This window comes from Tachysurus vachellii, chromosome 9, assembly GCF_030014155.1.
Source record: "Tachysurus vachellii isolate PV-2020 chromosome 9, HZAU_Pvac_v1, whole genome shotgun sequence".
In the NCBI taxonomy this organism is placed as follows: Eukaryota; Metazoa; Chordata; class Actinopteri; order Siluriformes; family Bagridae; genus Tachysurus; species Tachysurus vachellii.
In genome coordinates this window covers 10,421,971-10,438,142 of record NC_083468.1, presented here as the reverse complement: position 1 = coordinate 10,438,142, position 16,172 = coordinate 10,421,971, and the positions used below count along the sequence as shown (strand labels likewise).

The following is a 16,172-nucleotide window of genomic DNA, read 5'->3' as shown; positions in this document are numbered from 1 at the left end:
TCATACCCACTCATGGACATAAATAGGTGAACAAACAGAAAACCGTCGCGGAAGCATCCTGTAATGTGCACTACTAACAGTGTTCTGCCTTGACTGTCCCCTAGATACAAGCCAACTTTTAAGATTTCACAGCTATACAAATGTTTATTTTAAATCTTGTGAATCTCGGTGATGATAAATATAAACAATCATGGTGGAAATTAAGCCACTTAGTCCTTTCCCTGCTTGGGTTTTCTCCTGATGTCAGGTCCGTGTACACAGGTGGGAGCGGAAATATGGAACTGAAAATCAGCGCCATTATTTTAAGGGCAACTTTGTATCTGTCTTCCTCTAATATCCCATAATTGCTCTTCAGTTTCAGGAATGTTCACAAGTCACACTGACCACCATGCACTGTTTCCCCTATCACAGGTGCACAAGAAAGTGAACAGTTTGTGGACCTAATAGTATAAAATACTAATGTGTCATAATTGGTTATTAGTTAACTATACTTTGCTAGTTTGACTTAGTTTGGAGCATAAGACTCCTTACTGTCCCTGTGGTCATATACAGTATTTTGAACATTGGAATCTACTGATTCTGCGTGATCAACCATGTCATAGACACCAGCACAACTCCCCACTTTGCCCCACTGGCTTCCCTACCATAGCAGTCATCAGCTGTGCAAAAAAAAAGAAAGAATAAAGAAAAAAGTAGCATCTGAGATCATTGCCTCAACACAGTTACTATATCTTATTCATAGTCTTTGCTTAGCATTAAGGAAACAATTGGCAGTTGTCATTTTAAAGTGGTTCAGGTTCCTGGTCCTCTACAGCTGCTACTGGCAAGTAGCATTTGCTAATGGGGAAAGAAAAGAAGCCCAAAGTCAGAGTATATAACAGTTTACAGTGTTGCCTTTAGGGCCTTGCAAAAACCCAGCCATGTTTGAGAGACCAGTCCAGTACTGGAAAGCCAGCTACAAGGTCTAAATTACTTGTTGGTCCATGTCCCTAAACTGGACTGTGCCCTGATCTGTGAGAGGACTTTTCTGCCATCCATGGGTCCATGGGTAATGGGTCTTATGCGTCACCTCAAGAGCCAAATACTTAGTTCATCACAAGTGGCTTTTAACTGGCAGAAAACAGGCAGCCACCAATCCAGTGAAGGTTGAGTTTGCCACTAGCAAATGTGTCACCAAACATTGTAGAGCGGCAACAGATTTCCTGCACTGGTATCATGGTAGTAACTCCCATTCAAAAGCTCTCAGACAAATGGGCAGTGTTCCAGTAGTATAGCAAGTTAAATGCAGCATTTAAATGAAGTACTCTCCGTGGTTGTGTGTTTGTTTTTAAAATAGATGAAATAAAAATAATGATTTTATTCCAACATTTAATTAAATTGCATTACATTCTATTAATGCTATTTAGACAACACAAAAAAAATAAATGTTAAAAATATACTAGTTTGAAATATTTGATAACTTGAGCCACATTTGTTACTCCTGGCAGTCCTGGGCATTTGAAAACTAATTTGGCAAGTTTTCTAATTTCATTTTATCTTATTGTGATTGCTAAAAATAGCATCATAAGCCTGTGTTTGACTTTGACTAATTTGGTGGCAATAGATGAGCTGACATCAGATAGCAAACGAGTCATTTTAGATATAATTCAGCTAAGTAACAGTACGTAGATTTAGAAAACAAGTAACCTTTTTAGCTATCTACTCTGGTCAGCATAAATGAGACAAATTTTATTAAATTAACAGTGCCATCTCTTCTTACCCTGAATTTTGTTTTTTTATTTCACAATATGTACAAAGATTATTATGTATTACCATATATTTATTTAGACAAACTTGGAAAAAGTAAGAAAATAAGTAACAGATTTTCATTCAACCATGGTTCACTCATTGATGGTGGCCATTATTGGCATGCTCATTAGCATTGTGTTTTAAATACAAAACACTTACAGAAACCATTTATGATGTTAAGCAAACATTAGGTGAACATAAAATTATACAACCTCATTACATTTCTCAACCCTGTAACTGGATTATGTATATAACCCCTCATTTTTAAAGTGTAAATGCTGCTATTTTTCTATGATCATATCTTGAGGTAAATAATAAAATGGCTTGAATGCCCACAACTGAAACACCATTGGTGTTATTATTTGTTCTCAAGAGCAGTGAATAGTAAAGTATTTCTTATTGATTATAGATCCAGTGTAAATACCACACATTCAGTGAATAACTCTTAGAAATTTAAATCTAATACAACCACTTCTTTGATGTATTTGGAACACAGCCTCTGCATGTACTAACACACTCTCTATAGCAGTGAAGCGCAGAACTGAGGAATAAAGTGGAGGGACTGCTACATCCTCACACAGTTTCCTGTAAAACATCCGCTCTGTGAATTGAAGAATTTATTTATGGAGTAATTCTGTTCTCTCTCTCTCTCTCTCTCTCTCTCTCTCTCTCTCTCTCTCTCTCTCCCCATCTCTCATGAGTCTCTCACTTTCTCACTTTCTGTTTCTCCCTCTGTCCTTAACACACAGTTCTTTGTACAGTCCACACTGTATATACTAAAAGAGTGATTGAGTGAACTGAATTCAGTGAGAGTTAATGAGAAAGCGACTGTGTGTGTGTGTGTGTGTGTGTGTGTGTGTGTGTGTGTGTGTGTGTGTGTGTGTGTTGGCTTTTGGCAGAATATGAGACTGGTTTTTTAAATTAAAAACCCAGTCAGCCCTGTATTTGGTCTTTTACACCTATTCTGTTTTCTTTAACTTAAAATACTCTAGTGGCTCTGCACTAGGGTGCATTTTTAAGGATAATTGGCTCAACATGGGCGGCCCACAGTAACAGGCTTAAAAAGCTTAAGCCCTACAGACCACTGGCCCTAACAATGTCCCAGCTAATAATCTTACTTCCAATAGGCTTTGAATGGCTATAGAACTTTTCCACATTCGATATGAATACGTTTTAAGCAATTTTTTGGTAAAGAAAATACGGAGTGAAATGGGTAAGAGAGAGAAAGTTGCTGATGGAAATTGTACTGCTTATTGTGGTCGCTAGCTAGTGACAGAGAACAATAAAGAGCTCTTTGTTTACATTTTGAATCTTTCAATCTGTCATATCATGACAAAAGTAAAGATATATTTATGTGCTGTTATGAAGTAGGTAGTATGCATGGAACATGATGTAAGAGGGAGACTGGGCAATTTGGGTATGGGGAAGCATGTGAGAAATAAAGTTTAATATTTTCCTCAGTACACAACAAACACCTGGTGCCCCAACTGGTCGGTAATGTCAGATTATTTTCTATGGAAGCAGGGAAAAAGAAAAAGAAATCAAGTATCAGTCTTTGTCTAAAATCATGTAAATATTAGTAATGATCTATATCAACAAGTAGAAATGCCTCTGAGATGAAAGACCAGATTGGTTTGAGTTAACAGGAGGGCTACAGTGATCCATATCCATGTTTTACAACCATGGTGAAGAGGAAAACATCTCTGAACAACGGATACTTGGAGACAGAAGAATTGTTGGCTGGCCTTTTTTCAATCTTAAGCACCCAGTTTCTGTGACCCTGTGCCCACTGTAGCCTCAGCTTCCTGTTCTTGTTGACAGGAGCAGAACTTGATGTTGCCTTTCAGTTATTGTTGCCTATCTGTCCATGTCTATTGTAGGTTTGTATTATATTTATCATATGCTTTTCTGCTCATGTTGGTTCCCATATTAATTACTGACATGAACAATAACTGATCTGCTCTTGAACTGTATCTGCATGGTCTTATATATTCTGTATTATTTCCAGGGAGAACATTAGCATCTGCTTCTGCTGCATTTCCTTGTTGATGTAAAAGAAAATACAGTTCATCAGACCAGTCCACATTCTTCCATTGCTCCATGGACCACTTCACCTGCTCAGGTGCCCATTGTAGTCACATTTGTTAGTGGATAGGTTAGCATGGGCACTCTGAGAGGTCTACAGCTACACTGCCCCATAAACAACAAACCATGATGCACTACATGTTCAAAGTTCTTAATTTTAGTCTAACGTGTATGACAGCCCTGTAATCTTCACAACATGACATTTACAACATTATCAGTGTAGGTAACCATGTGGGTGGATTTAAAAGCAACCAAAACTGACATGCTTTCCATAATAGTACATTTCAGTGCACCTTAAATGCTGCTGAGTTCCATTTTGTCATCTGAAACTTTAGGACCCCACCACACTGAGTAAACACTGTCAACAAACATCAGACACCCCCCTCTCTCACCCCCACCTCCCACTTCCCCAGCCTCTGTCTCTTTGCCTCTCTCTGTCTCCTTCTCTCTTGCGCTCCGCCCAGGCCATAAGCAAACACTCTAGCTTTAGGAACAAAGGAAGACTGAATAATCAGAGAGAAATGTCAACGTTTCATCATGACTACCCCACAGTTACTCATTAACGAGGAAAAGAAAAAAGGATAGGGCTGACCTGTGGCACAATGAGAGAGAGAGAGAGAGAGAGAGAGAGAGAGAGAGAGAGAGAGGTGAAAATAAACCTGTTTGTCTCTCATGTCTATAATCAGAATAAACAAACAAATCAATCTGAATAGTTTAAATTAATTGCACTGTATTTGACACTACCCAATTCAGACGAAATTAGACAGCATATGTTTCCAGAATTGAGTAATCTATCTGCCTTGTAGCATACTTTTTTACTGTTCCTATTAACAGTTGTATTTGTTTTTGATTGAAAGAGTTTATTACCATGGTTACATGGCAAACTAGCTATACGTAGGACAAGAGATTATGCTACTAGCTTGATTTTCTTCTGAATTCAGCACTTCGCTGTGAACAATTCACTGATTCATACATTACCACTCAGTATACTTATATGACATTGTGACTAAATGGTAATTTCTTGCATTTATTATTAGTTATTATTAGTTATTATTTCATACTCCTTTTGGAAAAAAAGTCCACTTATACTGTATTAAAGAGTCTATTGAAAAGGCAAGGGGTACTGTTATACTGTTTTACTTCCTTTCTACTTTGGGAAAAGCCAACAAGGATCCTAAGTTACTATTTGTTTTCACACATTTTTTATTTATTAAAAATGTGAACTTGTATGTTGATATCAGTGTTTACTTAGAACAAGAGTTTCCACAGGGGGGCACAGTGGGACAACTGGTATCACTGTCTCACAGCTCTATGATTCCAAGTTCAATCCTAAACCATTGTTGTTGTCTGAGTAGAGTTTAGTATGTTTCATCCAGTTTTCTCCAGGCTGTCCAGTTTCCTCCCTCATCCAAAAAAAAACCTTGTAGCGGATTGGCAATGACAAATCTGCTCTTAACCTCAGGAATAATGCCCATGAGGCAGAAAACACCATGGGTAAGTCACTGCCATCATTAATAGTTTTCACTATGCCATGGTATTAGCAACTCTTGGTCTAAAGTGTGTATTTTGTTGGGTAGATAGATAGTAGGCATTGGATGTCAAATACCTCTTTAAACACACACACACACACACACACACACACACACACACACACACACACACACGCACACACACACAACACCCCAAGCACTCAAACATGGAGGGATTTAGTGATCAAGTGAGACAGGTGGAGTGTATTGTAGTCATATTTACTCTCTTCACTGGCAGATGGCTCTGTTCATTCAGACCAGACATGCTTAGTTTTTATTCCAGAGGAAATGAAAATGAAATTAGCTGGTGATAAAATAAGCGCTGCATACGAAACACTATGATGCATGCTTTGTGTTTATTTAAGTCATCATGCAATAACAAATCCCAGTTGTAAAAATATTATAACAGGAATTTCCACTAGGGGTGTTACAATATATGGATATACAGTAATGATAAATCCTGATAAGGAAATCGGAGGCAGTTATATTGCACTGGTGGAGGTGAGATCTAGGCCCTCTGGAAGTGATGGTGAAGAGGGAGACTGTATTGTGACTGATGACCATCATGTCTCCAAATTTGTTAATTCAGTTTGGGCAACACTTTTAATTTAAGTTCAATTTAATCTTGGTTTAATGAGGAGCACTACAGGAAGATATGTAGCCTGCCAAAGTCCTTGATACTATGATCTTCGCAAACTGTGGAATATATTATTTGTATTTTTCTTGTATTTTTACTTTCTATTTGACCTATGCTCATCCAACATAGTAGCAGTGGAGTCAGTTCTTTAATTTACATCTTACCAATAAATAAATTGCTGGGTATTTTATTTTTTTAATTATGTTAGTTTTCATTACTATTTTCAGCATGACATCACCTTCAAGCATTTTTTCATGTTATCTTTCATATTTAATATTTAGTGATTGACCTGAAATTTTATATTGCTTTTGATAAGATGATATCAGTGAGTTTTTGGTTATGTTCAAGCCTGGACATTCATTCATTCATACATTCATTCATTCATTTATTTTGAAATGTATATACTGTATACGTAACTACTATTTATATAAGAATTTGCAGGACAAGTTACACTAAAGGTAGCGGTGAGGCTAAAGCACAGGGTTAGTACTAAAATTCATAGTATTTGCAGAATTGGCTGGAATGCTAATTGTGGTTCTGATGTCTTACTATGGTTCTAAAATGCTGCATGCAGTAAGAGACAAAATATTTCTTTTTGTTTTGTTTTAATTACATTCTCTTGTCCCTTCTCTTTTGCTCCCTCCATGAAGTTTTTGTGAACATGGAGGTCAACACAGTCCGAATACGAGTGCAGGTGATTTTCTTTCTCTTGCTATGTTTGTGTGGCCTACTTCACCCTGATAACACACATTCATTCCTTTTACTGATAACACACATTCAGTCCCTTAACTGATAAGGCGTACTAACATACCATCCACATTAATGATTGGTCAGACCTGAGTGTGCAGGTAGAGATCTGACTAATGCCTATATCTGAGCTCCACCCAGCGAAAATTTAAAGACACATAAATCTCTAAAAATGTAAGTATAATATATTAGTCAAAACATTTAGTCCTACAGTTAAACCACTGTAGGATAGTACACACCACCAATATGCATCCATGACATGAAAAATAAGAATACCACTAATTAAAAAAATAAAAAATTTTCTCCCCTTCAAGAGACTGCTTTAATTTTACTAATTTCCTCTTCAAAATGATCAACCTGCATTCTGGAACGCATAAATATTTCTTTAAACTGACAATACCAGTACCTACTGAAACCCTTCTGAATATTATAAATTCTTTTCTTAGCACTGGCTATGTGTCTTTTGAACTAGCAGTTAACAAACCCCTGATTAAAAAAATCCAAACTCAATCTCTCTGACTATAGGCCAATATCAAACCTCCCCTTTATCTCCAAGATGCTAGAAAAGGTCATAGCATAGTAGTTATGCTCATACCTGCATAAGAATAACATTCATTAAATGTACCAGTCATATTTAGGCCTTATCATAGCACAGAGACAGCCCTGGTTAAAGGGGTAAATGACCTGCTACTGGCCTCTGACCAGGGTTGTGTCTGCTTGCTGGTGTTCCTTGAGCTTAGTGCAGCTTTTGACCCCATTGACCATCCTAATCTACTCGTTAGGCTAGAATATGTTGTTGGCATTGAGGGGACAGCCCTCTCCTTGCTCAGGTCTCATTTGACTGATCGTTATCAGATCGTAGATCTAAATGGTGACATCTCTAAGCATACTAAGGTTATCTTCAGTTTTCTACAAGGTTCTGTTTAAGGGCTATTGCTTTTCTCCCTATATATGCTACTCATTGGTGCAATTATTCATAAACATGCTATTAGCTTCCACTGTTACGCTGATGACACACAGCTATATGTTTCAGCTAAGTCAGATGTGAGACACCAACTTACCTCGATTGAAGAATGTGTAAAGGACATTAGACAGTGGATGCTTACTAACTTGTTCCTGCGTAACTATGGCAATAAGTGCTTGTACTAGGACCAGAATTTTCAGCCAGAAGTAAGCTCTGGATGGTCTTTCTGTTTCTTCATGTGCAGCAGTAAAAGTCCTTGGTGTGATTATTGACTCCGGTCTCTTATTTAAAACTCACATACTGTAGATAATATCACCAGGGTAGCCTTCTTTCATCACAAAATATTGAATATGGTAATAAGGTAAAGAATATGATGTCACTACATGGTGCAGAAACACTATCTCATACCTTTGTTATCTGTAGGTTGGATTATTGTAATGTTTACCAATAATGTTATAATTGGATGTTTCAGTAGGAGCATTAACAAGCTCCAGTTAGTCCAGAATGCAGCAGCTAGAGTGCTAAACCAGAACCAGAAGTTATTAATGCATATGAACACTCCTATATTATCCATACTGCATTGGCTCCTGGTCAAATTTTGCATTGGTTATGAATTACTATTACTGGCCTATAAAACAGTCAATGGACTCGCGCCACAGTACCTGAACGATCTTTTGTTTTTTTTTATGATCCGCCACACCTACTTCAATCAAAAGGTACAGGCTATTTGGTAGTACCTCAGATATTAAAGGCTACAGCAGTGGGCAGAGATTTTCCAGGCTGAAAAAACTTTTGTTCAGTTTAGCTTTTTATGAAATGTTTTTCTTAGGTAAAGGAGCAGATCTTGAGGGTTCATAGTCATAGAGTATTTGGTGAACTAGGATGTTTGGATGCTGTCACTCATGTTTGCTGACTGTGGAGTGGTTGTCCCAGGAAACCATAATTTCTGTCACCATCTGGCTCTCCCTGATATACTGTCATAGCTAGTCTTGCTGGAGCATTTTGCGCATAATGTGCATTGTCTTTAATCATCACATGATTACAATCATACTTAATATCTTCTTTGATGGCTTCTTCTTTCCAGACATACCTGATTCATCCTGACCCCCTAACTCTGGTTGGAGCCTCGTTGCTTGGTGGTACACTCTGTGGATAGAACCACTTGGAGACTATCAAGCCACCTTTGAACTGCCTTTGCATTAGTCAGCTTTGTGCTCAGGTCTTCATCAGGAAACATTTGAAGACTTCAGCAGGAAAGAATTAGTGTCTGTAATTAAGTCTGTAATGATCTCAGAAATTACCCAGACCTATTGGTTCTACATGAGCACTTGGTGGCACAATTCCACTTGACTACAAACTGCTACAGAAAGGACATTATTTACATTTACATAATTTCCTGTCCATTATCACCCAAATAAGCATGGGTTTCCTTCTGAGCCTGGGTCCTCTCAATGTTTTTTCCTCATATCATCTCAGCTTGTTTTTTCTTGCCACCGTCACCTCAGGCTTGCTTATTGGGGATAAATGTTAGAGATAATCAGTAACTTATTTTGAAACTTTATTTAACTGAAATTGAAACTTTAAATTTTTTATTCTGTTTCTATACTTCTGTAAAGCTGTTTTGAGACAATGACCATTGTTAAAAGCTTTATACAAATAAATGTAAATGAACTGATTATATTCTGCTGTTTCTTTGTGTCTTTGCAAAGTGTCTTTGTGTCATGCATTATTGTTATTAAATCCAAACACTGCTTTACAAGTTTTTTCCCATTGTACTTGGTTTTGACCCTCACCCATTTCTCTTAATTTTGAATATGGGAGCACACATTACCTTTTTTTCAAATCACGTCTGCAAATTTTGCTTAACTCTGCACCACTATGACAGTGTGTGCCCCTGTCCACTTCTGATTACAACTGTGGACATTATCATACAAAATTATGCACGGAAAATGATCTATTTTTTATAATAGACAGGGGAGAGCGCACTAAACAGAAGTAAAAAATAAGTGTTTTTTAACTACAGAGATGTCTTTTAAGGAGAATGTTCACTCATTCATTTCCAGTAACCATGTTATCCTGGTCAGGGTCGCGGTAAATCTGGATCCTATCCCAGGAACATTGGGTGCAAGTTGAGCATACATACTGGATGAAACTCCTGTCGGTTGTAGGGCACCATGTCACACACATTTCCACATTCATTCACTCCTAAAGGCAATTATGGTAGCCAGTCTTCCAGCTGGCATATTTTTTGAGAGTTGGGAATAAACTGGAAAAACAGAGAGCATAAATAGAAACTCCACACAGGTAGTAAAGTAAGACAGAAAGTAAGCTCAGGCTCAAACTGGAGACCCTAAAGCTGTGAGGTGGCAACACTCTCTGCTGCACCACCATGCTATGCCTTTAAAGAGAACAATTCTGTTTAAAACAAGATGCTCTACCACAGTGATGGTATTAAGATAACATAAATAAATTGATTATTATTAACATTGATTTTCATATTTCATGACATAAATAAATAAATGTCAGTTGTGTAGAAAGAGTTTTCAATTGTGTACAATTCCAGTGAAACGAAATGGCAAAAGACTCGGCTGATCAGCCTTATAGTCCCTTGGTCTTTTACTGCATTGGAACATTGAGCTGGTAGTGGGAATGGACCAAATGTAATAGCTTTTAGTGCCAATGCAAACGTTTAGAGCTCTGCAGAACATTGTAGCCTACAGCCAAGAAAAGATTGAAACTTCAGTGTGGATCTTATGAAATATCTTATGTGGAAAGTAATCGCGAAAACTGTGAAATAATAGTGCTTTTCATAAAGATGAATAAAAAACCCTTTAGTAGTTGACAGTCTAAAAGAAAACAAAAAGAAACTAATAAGTACCATTTACTTGTATCATGCATGTGTTAACTAATGAATCACTTAGTCCTGAGTGGGGATCTAGAATCATCAGCACAGTTTTAGATTCATCAATGTGTTAAAGAAGTCCTTCAGTATAGTAATTGAAGCTCTCCACAACAACATGGAATGCATTTATCTAACATTGTTAACCCTCTCACATTGTATGGTTAAAAAAAAAAATTTAAATCCTATTTACAAGCAATTTAGCCATGTTTAACACATTTTTCATCATCAAAATCATACAAAATCCATACAGTCTAAGCTCATGCTGTATTTATAGATACCTAGAGTGGTTTCAGTATATATCCACAGTGTGGTACTAGTATCCAACTAGTTGTAGTTCAGGGTGTTACTGTACTAGCTAAAAATACACTACAAAAAGTGTAATGTTTTGTACTATATTTAGCACAATAGCAATTAGACATATGCTGGTTATAAAGTTTGACTATTCCTAGTGTGAATAAAGAGGAGGTAAGATAAATCACATCCTTTGTATTCTCTTTTGTTCAGTCCCTTTGTAAATACAAATGGCAATCACCTATCATCATTTTATCACTGTGACCCAATGTGAATAGCCTACAAAAATGACCCTTCTACATCATGCTCATTTTCTTTCACATTATAGTCTTGTCAAGGAGTTAAGGAAGAGGACTCAAGATGCTGGGTGTAGCTCTCTAATCTGTTGATGTTTACTTACCTTGTTACTGTTAAAAGATGCAGACTAACTTGTTAAGTTTAACAGATCTATATATTAATCATTTGGAGAGTCCACAGAGAAGAAAAAACAAATTCTCTCAGTTGAGCAGAACCAAGAAAGAATATTGAGATGATCCATCCAGTGGAAGAAGAGTGATTGCTTTTGACTCTCTTGGCACAAGGGAAGCTGTCAGCAGGCATAGGTCATGAGAGTGGTTTATGGCAATGCAACTGGTCAATGAAGTAAAAGGTGAACTCATCAATGTTGCAGCACTTAAAAATGATACTGGAGCTTCCATTCAACACAGCTGATTTAATGCCATTTAATGCATTTGTGAATCTAAACAGTTATTTGGGTGGTTTCTAGAAATATGTTTAAATCATAGTTCTATAAAGATTTAACCATTCATTCATTCATTCATTCATTCATTCATTCATTCATTCAATGCAATGACTCCACCATAGATGGTATGCCAGTCCATTTAAAGTTGTCTCACACACACCCCTAGGGGACATTTTAATCTACAAAGACACTTGAAAACCATGACAAAAATCAAAAGGACACACTTAACTCAATGTTTGGAGCAAATGATTATATAGTGATGATGTAACAAACAGAACTTTCAATAACACCATGTAAGTACTCCTCAGAATATTCTTCAGCAGCTGGTGACACACAACCCTTCCCTATTTTATTTCGATAACTCTATGGTGTGAGTTGAGCCTCACCTTCATACAGCCGTGTGTGTAAAGTCTGGAAACTGCAGGAAGTGCTAGTTAATTAATAACGTTGCTACAGGTGTTACAGGGCCAAGGACACAAGCTGATAAGCTGAGAGAGCAAGAAGAGAACCACAGTTATCCCGCCTGTTCTTATACTGTCAAAATGACCATATTTACGTTATTACTAAGTGGAATAAAGATATACATAATTTCTTTAAAGAATTTTTTAAATCAAAACTTTATGTGTATGTCTCAGTGTCACATTGCATATCAACATATGTAATCATTTTGCAATTCATATGTCAGTGCTGTTTTTAACTGGTTGTTTCCCAAATAGTTCATAGTTCACTTAAGAGCAGACTGTAGCACTAAATACCTTAGTGAGGGATGCATTCATTTAAGTTCATAATATTTAGAGAAACAAAGGGAATAAGAAATTGTTCATGAAAAAATACCATCCATTACAATATTGCGATAAAATCTGAATAGACTGCTTATGGCAGTGAGACAGCACAGCTAAGTAGTTCAGTTAAAAGCTGTACAGTCATGTGGGGTGAATGTGCATTCAGTACTCTAAATTTCCCAATTTCAATAAAATTTAAATTGTGTTAAAGTTCAGTTTGTTATTACATGCTCCTTTTCCCGTAGATAATCTGTGTTCGATCAGATGGGTAATGAATAAACTGCCCCATCTGCCCCTTTTATCTCCTCACCTTGGTGAACAAACTGTTTGTAAAAACCCACTCATCCTCCCTCCCACCCGCCCACGCCCATATGCACACGCACACAAACACACGTGCACACACACAGAAAAAAACATGCACACACACACACACACACACACACACACACACACACACACTATGTGACAAACATGGTCTCAATTTATTCTTTACAAATGAAACAACATGCTCCATTCCAATAAACAGATATACTGTATATGTATTAACATGTGCACAGACAAAACAAAATGGTAATGAATGTATTTTAGTATTTTATTTGTTATATTTAGTGTATTAATGTGTAGTAAGCTAAGGGTCTGGATGCTCAACTGTATGTAATCTGAACTTTGTAAGATTGTCTAAACTATGCTTTCAATATTACTTGTTTGTCATCTTTTGAATCAAAATAATAACATTCTATTCTTTTCTTATAAAATCTTATCTATCTATCTATCTATCTATCTATCTATCTATCTATCTATCTATCTATCTATCTATCTATCTATCTATCTGTTTGTTTGTGTGTCCTCATATCTATTTTGTCTATCTCTTTTTCTGTCTGACTAGTCAAGATAATCAACAATATCCTCCACAATACTACTGTCTTTATTCATGTTGTTGATAAACTTAGTGGTTACTGGCGGTGTCTCACACCCTTGTTTTATTTGGCTCGTTTTCACATTTTATGACTCTGGGTGCTGCTCAGTTACTTCTGCCAATGAAAGCTTATAAATGAAAATAATAACAGCAGTATTTACCTGTTTAAAGCCCAACCTGTTACTAATATATTTCATCTTCTTTTAACATAAAGCTTATACTAAATGAACCAGTGATTCCATCAGTGCTATTACACTATGTAATATTATGATTTATTACAAGATTCAAATACATTTTGGCTGTAACCAATTTAAACCAACTTTAGATCTTCAGTTGTTAATGGTTGGTAATATATGTCAGAACAAGTTGTGCTCACATGCTGGGTGTCATATGGGGTGTAATATAGATGCCCAGTCCAAATAACAGGTTGAACAACACCAAATACACAACAATATAAAAAGAAATTGACAAAAATGGTCAATACGGACAAAGTATAATTAAAAATATACATATGTATGTATGTATTATGCCAGTGTCCCACACACTCATATATTGTGACTTATTACATGTGCAGCCAGTTAACACAAATTGGGCTGAGACACAATGTCTTCAAATAAAGTTGGAGTTTAAAGCCCTCTCTGCTGGGAGCCTGGAAATTGTGTACATTCTGTGGGAATGTGAGATAGATAACAAAGTCTTGAGAAGAACTGTTCCCAAAGCCTTTGTTAGCTCAGCCAACTTTTCTATTCACATAGCATTTTTTGGAGGACAAATAAAAGATTCTGGTATTTCAACCTTTCTGATTAAAATTTTTATTAGATGTGCTTGAGGATTAAGGGTCTCACTCACATTTACCCAATCTTGGTAGCTTGCTATTGTTGGGATCTGAACAAGCTTTTAATCAGCAAAAATGCTGGAATCAAATTTTCTTGTAAGTGGTAATTTGGAGGTTGGTGTTTAGTCATTGTTTTAAATTTAACATGTGAATATGTCTTTATGTTGATTGATCTAAATAAAATGCATTTATATACATCATATCTCATTAAAAGGTAAAATATATACTTTGTTTACATCTGATGTTGTGCATAGCTAGGCTGATTTCTAAGTTGATCACTCTGTAACACATAGTTCTCTGTAACACATCTGTGCGGCTGGTGGTCTACACAAGCTAGAAGAATTCAGGAATAGCTCCAAGTACCTACCTATCTTGGCATAAAATCTGCAGGTTTCTGTTAGACAGCTAAAGATAAAGAAAAATTATACCTTTCAGCAGGATAATGACCCAAACCACAAATCCAAGTCAACAATATGGAAGGATGTTTTGGAATGACCCAGTCAGAGTCCAGATCTACATACAAAATGTGAAAAACCTGTGAACTGACTTGATGAGTGCTGTGTAGAGGAGATCATTTTGCAATTTGACAGATCTAGAACAAGTAATAGTGGAATAAAGCGCCCAACAAGACATGTTAAACTGATAGACTCTTAAGCAAAAAAGACTGTATTTACATTCGTCAACAAACTGATGCTTAAACACTAAAACATACTAGAAACATTTAACATCAGTTCACTGTCTCCTGCCTGAATTAGAGCAAATCTTGCTGGCAGCAGAGTTGCTATAATGATTATTTAGAATAATGGCATGTACTTTACTTTTTAATCAATTTTAAAACGATATTTTTACAGGTCTTACTGTTGATATTACTGTGTATATTACTGTTAACTGCTTATATAGTTTATAATTATATGGTTGGTTAAACTCAAATTGCTGAATAGACATCTTAGAATAGAACAAAACAATATGAAATTATAAACTGTAAACCTGCACAAATCCAACAGTGAAGCTAAACCATTAAACAAAACTGCTAAATAGAAAGAGTACAAATGAGGAAAGAGGAAAATAAAGACTGAGAAGAACAGTGACACAATTGGGTCACAGACGTGAGTGCCACCGAAATAGTTTCTTCTTCAATTGTATCCTTTTGTCAGTCCCGGATCTGGAACTGAGGACGTTTAATAGCTGCACTCACTTTCTATTGAGGAACATATTTATCTAAGCAAATTAGAGGCAGGTACAGTAAGCAGGATGTGGGTCATAAAAGTGTCATGGCCATGTAAAATGGCCTTAAGCACACTCTAAAAACACATGGGCCAGGGTCAAAATAATAAAGAATTATCAAATTAAGAACATTTATCAGCCAATTAAATATCCATTAATCATTTGCAACAAAATTAATAATTTAGATTTGATTTAGATTTATTTATATTTTAAAAAATATGTATTTTTTAATTCTAATAGACTAGAAAAAATACAGATCACATTCTTCCTTCTCCTAAAAAAAAAAAAATTTGACAGAGAAACACAGGTTTTATATGTGCACGTGCATATGTGTTTTCCCTGCTCCTTGACTCCTTAATTGTATCCTGGATTTGTGGTGGAGGTTTTTGACTCACCCAGAACAGCCCTCAGGCTATAAAGCGTTGAACACTAAACGCACTGTATCATGAACATGTCATTAATGTAGTGTGAATGCCATTACCATTAAAAGTGTCATAGTGGAATAACATATACTGACTTATTAGCTCCTAGATTTGTGTTGTAAAATGTAGTTGGTAATTAGAACAATGGTATCGAGCATGCCAACGTATCTTAATCTATTTATCTATTTGCGATTAGCCATTGCTTTAAAGAAAAACAATAAGTAAATGACATAATAGGTAATAAATTGCCTGTGACATGTAAGTGGAAAGTGGAATACAAACTCGCCAACATGATTTACTGACCACAC

General features: G+C 36.3%; 1 protein-coding gene and 1 long non-coding RNA gene across 3 annotated transcripts in view; one reads left to right on the top strand and one right to left on the bottom strand.

Annotated features, from left to right (window-relative positions):
- The window catches only part of LOC132851049 (latent-transforming growth factor beta-binding protein 4), a 424,131-nt gene that overhangs the window by 132,115 nt on the left and 275,844 nt on the right, over positions 1-16,172 (bottom strand). The window lies entirely within an intron of this gene.
- LOC132851673 (uncharacterized) lies at positions 5,230-9,266 on the top strand. Its single transcript, XR_009649053.1, has 3 exons — positions 5,230-5,367; positions 6,690-6,733; positions 8,835-9,266. It is a non-coding gene; the product is annotated as an uncharacterized LOC132851673 (long non-coding RNA).